Raw genomic sequence first — 9,011 nt, 5'->3', positions numbered from 1 at the left:
ATGCCACCCCCGTCCGCTTCCAGACCGGGCAGCCATCGCCGCCCCCAAACCTCACCACCTTCACGGTTGCTTCCAGGCCGGGCAGCCGTCACTGCCCCAAGACCGCACCATCTTCCCGGTCGCTTCAAAGCCAGGCTGCTGCCGCCGCCGCCCCCAGACCGCATCGGCTTCCTGGTCGCTTCCAGGCCGGGCTACCGACGCTAACCCGCACCCTCACCCGTCCCCTGGCCAAATCCAGGCCAAGCTGCCAACGCCGGCCCAGACACCCTCTCTGGCTGCCTCCTACCGCCGCCTGTTCTATTGCATTGAGACCGTGGAGCTTTGTAGCGTAGGGCAGGTAAGCTGAAAGAAAGGAATAGATAGTGCAGTTCTTGCTCAGCCTAACTTTTATTGTTGGGTCTCCACACATGAAATGTCATATTACACTCGGTTATAGCGGACAATCGGCAATAATGGACACCATTCCCACTCTATGGTCCGTTATAACGAGGGTTTACTATATTTGAGTGTTCGAAGGCCATTTTCAGGTGGTGATATTTCCTTCCCCCTGCAGCTCTGCCATTCTTAGTTATAGAAGTGGTCGGGAGGTGCGATTAAAGTATCTTATACTGTACAAATAACAATGGTGTATTTTATAAATGGTATTCATTATAGCGATGGTGCCTCAGAAGCAGAGAAATTAATGCTTAGGGTGTTGAATAGAACTCGATTGTCAGTGCTGTCTTCCATCACCACTGATCATTTAGAGTAGATTAACTGGATCATATTTAGTCAGGTTGGATTTAGCCTACTTTCTGCAGGATAAATGTGCTGTTTTCCACATTGTCAGGAGGTTGCAAATCCAGTAAACCTTTCTCGAACTGCTCTCTGTGCTTTAACGTCCTTCCTTAAAATAAAGAGGCCGCTACTGTACCTATTACCCAAGTTGTGGTTTTATTAATGTCAATGAAACAGAAGCATGTCCTCCCTACTTTTGTCCAATGTTATCCAAGAAAAGTACACTTGCTTATTTGCTTAAGGTACTTACATTCTAATCTTTTGCAAATCATTAGCCAGGGCATCCATATCATTCTTGATGTCAGAGCTGTACAATCTCTCATTGTTTAGATTATACGTTTTCTTATACTTCCTGTGAAAAAAGGACAATTTCACATTTCCCAGATATTTCCCTACTTATTTACAAACCTACTTATACCTCTGCAGCTCCTTATGTTCTCTTCACAATTTACTTTCCTATCCTTTTTTATGTCATCAGCCAATGCTAGCAGATTACCTTTGCATCTTCAACCACAGCATTTATATAAATTGTAAAAAAGTTAAGACCCCAGCACACCATTTATTACATTTTGCCAATGAAAGACAATTGTATGCTTATTTGTTGTTTCCCGTTGCCGAGCCAATATTCCATCCACGTTAATATGTTATAATATGTTATATCATAAGTGATAGGAGCAGAATTAGGCCATTCGGTCCATCTAGTCTACTCTGCCATTTAATCATGACTGATCTATCATTCCCTCCTAAACCCATTCTCCTGCCTTCTCTCCATAACCCCTGAAACCGGTAATGAGTGTTGGCTTTATTTCGTAATAAACTTTATCTAAATTCTTTTCTTGGCAGATCTATAAAATAAATTAAAATTTTCTTTGAATCAAAAATAATACACCAAGTTCCTGTAAGTAAGCTCCTGCTTTCTATCTCCCTCACCTTTTTCTTCCGTATTAGTCCCTTGTTCATTCTTTTCCATTCTTTATGCTGTGTTCTATACATTCTTCTCATCTGCCAAAAGTATTTGTTCAATAATATGCTTTTTCTTTAAGACTCATATCATAATTTTATTGGTAAGCCAAAGATAGGTATCTCTCCTTGCAATTTTTCTTTCGTTGGAATGTATTTATTCCATGTTCCCTGAAAGATCTCCTTAAACATCTGCTGCTGAATCACAACTGACCGACCTTTTAGTCTAATTTGCCAGTTTACATGAGATAGCTTTGCATTCGCTGTATCATTTATAAGATGTTTACATAAATCACTTGCAAGTAAAACATTAATTTCCATCACAGAATTTTGATATGTTCAAAATAGTTTTTTTGAATTACTATGTCGAATTCACAGATACAAGTCTGAAGGTGTAACTACAATTGTCTGCAGCTGAAATACAGGGGAAACTTAATTTGGAATTCCTGATGTTCACCCAATTTCTCCCTGTTCAAAATTGCATTAATGAATGAAAGGGATCAAACATAATTGTGATCCTGTGCAGCTGCACAGCCTATGGAAATTCAATTCCAGGATGTTCATGAAAAATACCACTTGCATAAAAGCCACCAAAGAATGGGTGACACACCTGCAGGAACCATGAGCTTATGCTTTCAGGAAAGGAGGAATATTTGGGAAGATAATTTCAGTATTAAAATAACTAAATATTATACAATTATAAAGATGATAATGTCATCACTAACACGCAACAAATACAACAAAATCACCCCAAGACATCGCTCCTAAAGTGATATACACACAAATGTCAAAGTAATAAAATAGAAGAACGAACATAGTGTAAAAACGAGTGACTCCAGGATGAAACAGCCCATTGTGAAGATCAGTGAGTGCAGAAGAATGAACAGATGCACAAAATGCTCGAGTTAATGTGTCCGGAGCAACATTATCCTTACCAGGGCGGTACTCAATTGAATAACTATATGCGGATAATTCAATCCTCCATTCATGAATTTTACAATACAATACAATACAATACAATTCAATTTATTGTCATTTGGACCCCTTGAGGTCCAAACGAAATGCCGTTTCTGCAGCCATACATTACAAACAAATAGACCCAAGACACAACATAATTTACATAAACATCCATCACATCGCTGTGATGGAAGGCCAAAAAAACTTATCTCTCCACTGCACTCTCCCCCCCTATGTCAGAGTCAAAGTCAAAGCCCATGGCGGGCGATGGCGAATTGTCCCGTGGCCATTAAAGCCACGCCGGGTGATGCAAGGTCGCGCACCGGGTCTTGGTGTTAGAACCCCCGGCGTGCGCTCGCAAACTCCCGCGGCCATTCCAAGCCGCGCGGGGCGGTGATGTAGGCCCCGCTCCAGGAGCTCTTCAACCCCGCAACTCGGGCGGGAGAAGTCGCCGTTGCGGGAGCCCTGAAAAGCGGACTCCCTCCAGGGACCCGCGGGCTCCCGGTGCCGTCCGCCAGACCCGCAGTTGCAGCCACCGAATCTCCGGAGGTCAGGCCGCAGCAGCGTCCACCACAGCTCCACCCGCTCTGGACTCGGCCAGCTCCGCGACGGTGAGGTGAGTAGTCGGCACCACAGCCCCCGGTCTTCCTGTTGGAGGCTGCTCCTCGTTGCAGCCCCAACGACAACGGAGACCCGACAAAGAAAAGGTCGGGTCTCCCGTGCAGGGAGAGATTAAAAGTTACCCCCAACCCCCCCCCCCCCCACACCACCCCCACCCCCCCACACACATACCCCAACAAAAAATAACAAAAACTACATAAAAACATAGACATAAAATAATAAAAAACGCAGACGGACTGCAGAGGCCGCTGCTGACGAGAGTCGCGCCGCCCACCGGAGAATCACAACTATTCCAGTAAAAATTTTTACTGTTTTTAATCTTCGTTCGTTCCCGATTATCCAGCATAAAAGCTACTGAACGCTGATCTGTTATCAAAGTGAAGTGCTGGCGAGCAAGGAAATGACTCAATTTCCTCACTGCTTCAATAATTGCTGTAGCTTCCTTTTCGACGGGTGGATAGTGCAATTCACTACCTTGGAGAGTACGAGACATGAAAGCCACTGGTCGTCCTCCTTGCTGATACTGCTAAATCAGAGGCATGTGGAATGAGCTTCCAGTGGAAGTGGTGGAGGCAGGTTCGATTTTATCATTAAAAATAAATTGGATAGGTATATGGATGGGAAAGGAATGGAGGGTTATGGTCTGAGTGCAGGTAGATGGGACTAGGGGAAAATAATTGTTCGGCACGGACTTGTAGGGCCGAGATGGCCTGTTTCCAGCTGTAATTGTTATATGGTTATATGGTTAAGAATAGAATGCCTTTTAATGTCATTCAAACAGACAAGGTTTGAACGAAAATTCATAAATCCTATAAATATAAATATGAATAACTGCAAAACATTTGCATATTTATATTTGGCTTTATTATTCCTGGCAATGTAGAGACCAAGAACCGTGCTAAACATGTTAGCATTCTGTCACTGGGAAATGTAGTTACATGAACATAAACATTGTAATCCTGGAGCGCATTATTTTCAATGTTTAATTCTAAATTTAATACTTAGAAAAATGGAAATTATATATTTATTTTCAGACTCTTACAATTATACCTGTTAATATACAAATAAACCCTATACTTAAAATGCCAGCTGTGCCTATCCCTACCTAAATATTTCTGGAATGTCCATTGTTTTAAAAAGGAATTCCTGTTATTCTTGATTTTTTTTTTTGAATGAATAAGTTAAAGCAGGGGAAGTGAAACGAAAATTCATCTTGCAGATCAAGGTTTCAAGGTCAGTTTATTGTCACATGTACCAATTAAGGTACAATGAAATTCGAATTTGATCTTGTGTGTGTTTTAGGATTAGACAACAAACATGGCTCCTCTGATCTTGATTTTTTCATCTTTTTTACTGGAAGCTACTAAGTTGAGAATCTGTGTTTTTCCCCGTCAGCATCAATGCCATTCCATTCCATGGAATCATTCCATGCTGGGGATTGCGACTCGCATACACTATACTCAAAAGTGCTCTGACATTACGATAGAAACAATCCTATTTGGAGCAATCCTTTCCCTAACACCAGTTGTGGCTAAGAAAAGATGAATACATTGTCTAACACCTGACCAAAATGACACAACAGAAAATGGCACTGGTGAGAGAATGGACTAGTTTTGCACTGAATCTAATCATAAATACTGTCCCTATGAAATAATGATTACTATGTTTGCTGCTGTACTCACTGATCCATTCAGACCCATCCCTCAAAATCATCTAATTGAGGATCTTATTCTTGTCTTTCAATCCTGTCAAGGCCATACTTCCCATGTCCCTAGAACTTTATTCAGTCTCGAAAAATAAAACTTTGACCATGCTTTCTCTTACCTTTCCAAACTCTTGAGTATAATTTAGCTGCTGTTTATTTTTTCCCTTCCTCTTTCTCAGGCAACACCTCAGTGTTGAGAACACCAAGTACCCTTTGCAGTTTGTGGCTAAAGAGCCTTATGGAGGAATCCCAGGCTCTGCCACAGGTGTGGCAGGTAGTACCTGACAGAGCAAGTGTGTGGATTTTTTAACTCCTTGCGCAATTTGCACATGGCCTCTAAGTATTAATGGAGATTCAACTGTCTTAGTGCCTACCAGCATGATTCTTCTGTATTTTGAGCAATCATGTCTGGATTTCCCACCCAGTAAGAATGTTACATTTCTAAGAAGACCTTGAGAAAGTCCTTGCAGTGTTTTTTTCTGCCATGAACGTTATTGCCAAGACAGAACTCAGGGAAGAGTGTTTTTTGGCAAACCTGATATCAGGTTACCAGACAGTATGACCCTACCATCAGAGCATTCAGGAGTGGAATATTCTGCTGTTCCTTATCCTACTACTGTGAATAGTGGTGAAGCAGGCCTAGTTCAGCATTAAATGTATTTGCCTGTCTCTTTATGTGCAATTACTACATCGCACATGAACACTTCAGGTGTTGCCTTTAGTTAACATCACCTTGTCAGTCTCTCTTAGTAACTTTTCTCACATGCTGTGGACATCGATATCAGTTATTCAGCAGGTCAAGTTCTACCAGATTGGGATCTGTTCAAATCTTCTTTGCTGTGCCTCCTCTGAAAGCACATTCAGGGTCTCATCACTAAACAACACAGTTGTCCTCACTTGCTTCCGGATGCATATACCCCTTCCCCACAGGATGTTTTGACAGCCAATGAAGTTTATAATTTCATGTTATAGGAGAATTAGGCCATTCAGCCCATCAAGCCTACTCCGCCATTCAATCATGACTGATCTATCCACACCTGCTGTGGCAATGAATTCCACAGATTCATCACCATTTCACTACATAAATTCCACCTCATCTCCTTTCTAAAGACATCTTTTTATTCTGAGGTTATGTCCTCTGGTCCAAGGCACTCCCACTAATGGAAACATCCTCTCCGCATATACTTTATCTAGGCCTTTCACTATTCAATGTTTCAATTAGGTGTCCCCTCATCCTTCTAAGCTCCAGCGAGTATAGGCCCAGTGCCTTCAAATGCTCATCATATGTTAATCCAATTATTCCTGGAATCATTCTCGGAAACCTCCTCCAGAACCTCTCCAATGCCAGCACATCGTTCCTCATATATGGAATCCAAAACTGCTTACAATACTCCAAATGCGGTCTGACCACTACAAATGCGATCTGACCGAGAAGAAAAGTGAACTGTAGTTGGACAAAATAATCTATCACCTACTCACAGGCATAAGGTTCCCTAGAGACAGTGAAATATATAGAGGGAGGGTATCTAAATTAGGTGATCTCACCAGATCCACAGGAAACTGCCCTACCCATTCAAAACAGCTGCACACGCAAACGCCACCACTGCAAATTTATTTTTTACTTAACATCGAAAGGTCAGCTATATTATTGTTAATTAAATCTTCAGCACACAGACTTTCCATTTTATTTGATAGGTGTATATTCCTGGAATTGGCTGAAAATAGTTCTGCTGTTTTCTGAAATAATGCTAATTTGTGAGGTTCAATGCAAAGTTATTCTGCCTATCATTTCCCCAGAGATTTTGGTGCAAAGAATATACCACTGGAAACCCAGCCAACTACTGTCAAACCATTGTCCTTTCATCAGAGTCTACTTTGAATCGGGCTCAGTCATGGAATGAGATATGGGTTGGAGATAACTTGGGGTGAAGATAGGATCTCCTGAAACAAGTATGGGCAGTCTGAATCCAGTTCCTGTCACATATGAGGTCATAGTAGAAAGATAACTTGGCAGCCTTGCCCAGATGCGCAGTTTGTGTGAGAAAATTGAAATGTTTCAAGGTTTGATGAAAGGTCAAGCTGAAATATTAACTCTGTTTCTCTCAACAAATGCTGTCTGTCCCATTGAGCTTTTTTTTAGACTTTTTGTTTTATTAACCATGAGGAGTAGTGTTTGGATGAGGATGCTTGACAAAACTCCCACTTTGCTTGATAGTTAAATGATTGACATTGATTTAGGATTAATTTTAACTCCACTAATTGGTAGAGTTTGTAAATCACAGTTCTAAAAATATGAAACTTGACCTCATTTTTCCTATTTCTTGTTTTATCAATGGTAAGAGGGAGGCGGGCAACCAAAACTTTCCCAAGAGGCTGGTTAACTATTTACATAGTGGAATGAGGTTAATTATTACTGTGTTACATATGTATGATCTTCCACAGCATTGCAAATAACATGTTGATATTATAATTTCTTGCCATTCACTACTTTATTTCCCTGTTAAATATAGGCTGTAATTAACAACATAAATAGAGAATGAATTTAGTAGCCACCAAATACAAAGTATTCCATCTGCCTCATGCATTTAAATGTCAAACTCATTGAATTCACATTATTTTAAGTTAAAAAAAAACTCAGTCGAATTAGGTCATGGAGCAAATAAATAAATAGCAGATTTTTAAGTTAGGCACTGAGTCTCTCAGTAGGAATAAACATGTCCCTGTCAGAATGGCAGGCCGTGGCGAGTGGAGTGCCGCAAGGCTCGGTGCTGGGGCTGCAACTGTTTACAATATATATTAATGATTTAGATGATGGGGTTAAAAGTAACACTAGCAAATTTGCAGATGACACAAAAAGCTTGGTGGCAGTGTGAACTGCGAAGAGGATGCTAGGAGGTTGCAGTGTGACTTGGACAGGTTGAGTGAGCAGATGCATGGCAGATGCAGTATAATGTAGATAAATGTGAGGTTATCCACTTTGGCTGCAAGAACAAGGATGCAAATTATTATCTCAATGGTGTCAGATTAGGAAAAAGGGAAGTGCAACGAGACCTGGGTGTCCTTGTACACCAGTCACTGAAAGTAAACATGCAGATACAGCAGGCAGTGAAGAAAGCTAATGGCATGTTGGCCTTCAAAGCTAGAGGATTTGAGTATAGGAGTAAAGAGGTCCTTCTGCTGTTGTACAGGGCCCTGGTGAGACCACATCTGGAGTATTGTGTGCAGTTTTGGTCTCCTAATGTAAGGAAGGACATCCTTGCTATTGAGGCAGTGCAGCATAGGTTCATGAGGTTAATCCCCGGGATGTCAGGACTGTCATATGAGGAAACATTGGAAAGACTGGGCTTGTATTCACTGGAATTTAGAAGGATGAGAGGTGATCTTATAGAAATGTTTAAAATTATAAAAGGATTGGACAAGCTAGATGCAGGAAAATTGTTCCCAATGATGGGGAGTCCAGAACCAGTCTAAGAATAAAGGGGAGGCCATTTAAAACTGCGATGAGAAAAATCTTTTTTCACCCAGAGTTTGTGAATGTGTGGAATTCTCTGTCACAGAAGGCAATAGAGGCCAATTCACTGGATGAATTTATAATAGAGTTAGATATAGCTCAAGGGGCTAGCGGAATCTAGGGATATGGGGAGAAGGCAGGCACGGGTACCTGATTGTGGAAGTTCAGCTATGATCACAATGAATGGCGGTGCAGGCTCGAAGAGCCAAACAGCCTCCTCCTGCATCTATGTTTCTATATCAGAAAATCATAATTATTTACAAGAGCAAATTTCACAAGTTCAGAAGAAAATTGCATAACAGTTTTTAGCCTGAAGAGGAAATCCTGTTATGTTATGAAAATTATGAGATTTAAGAAATAGATATGGCAGACCAATAATGATCATTATTAAACTTTTGAAGACTTATTTGTTTACATTAGAACATAGAACAGTAACCACAAGAACAGGACCTTCTTCCCACAATATCAGTGGTGAACATG

This window comes from Amblyraja radiata, chromosome 22 (genome assembly GCF_010909765.2).
Source record: "Amblyraja radiata isolate CabotCenter1 chromosome 22, sAmbRad1.1.pri, whole genome shotgun sequence".
Taxonomy (NCBI): domain Eukaryota; kingdom Metazoa; phylum Chordata; class Chondrichthyes; order Rajiformes; family Rajidae; genus Amblyraja; species Amblyraja radiata.
Note: the sequence above shows the minus strand (reverse complement) of the source record.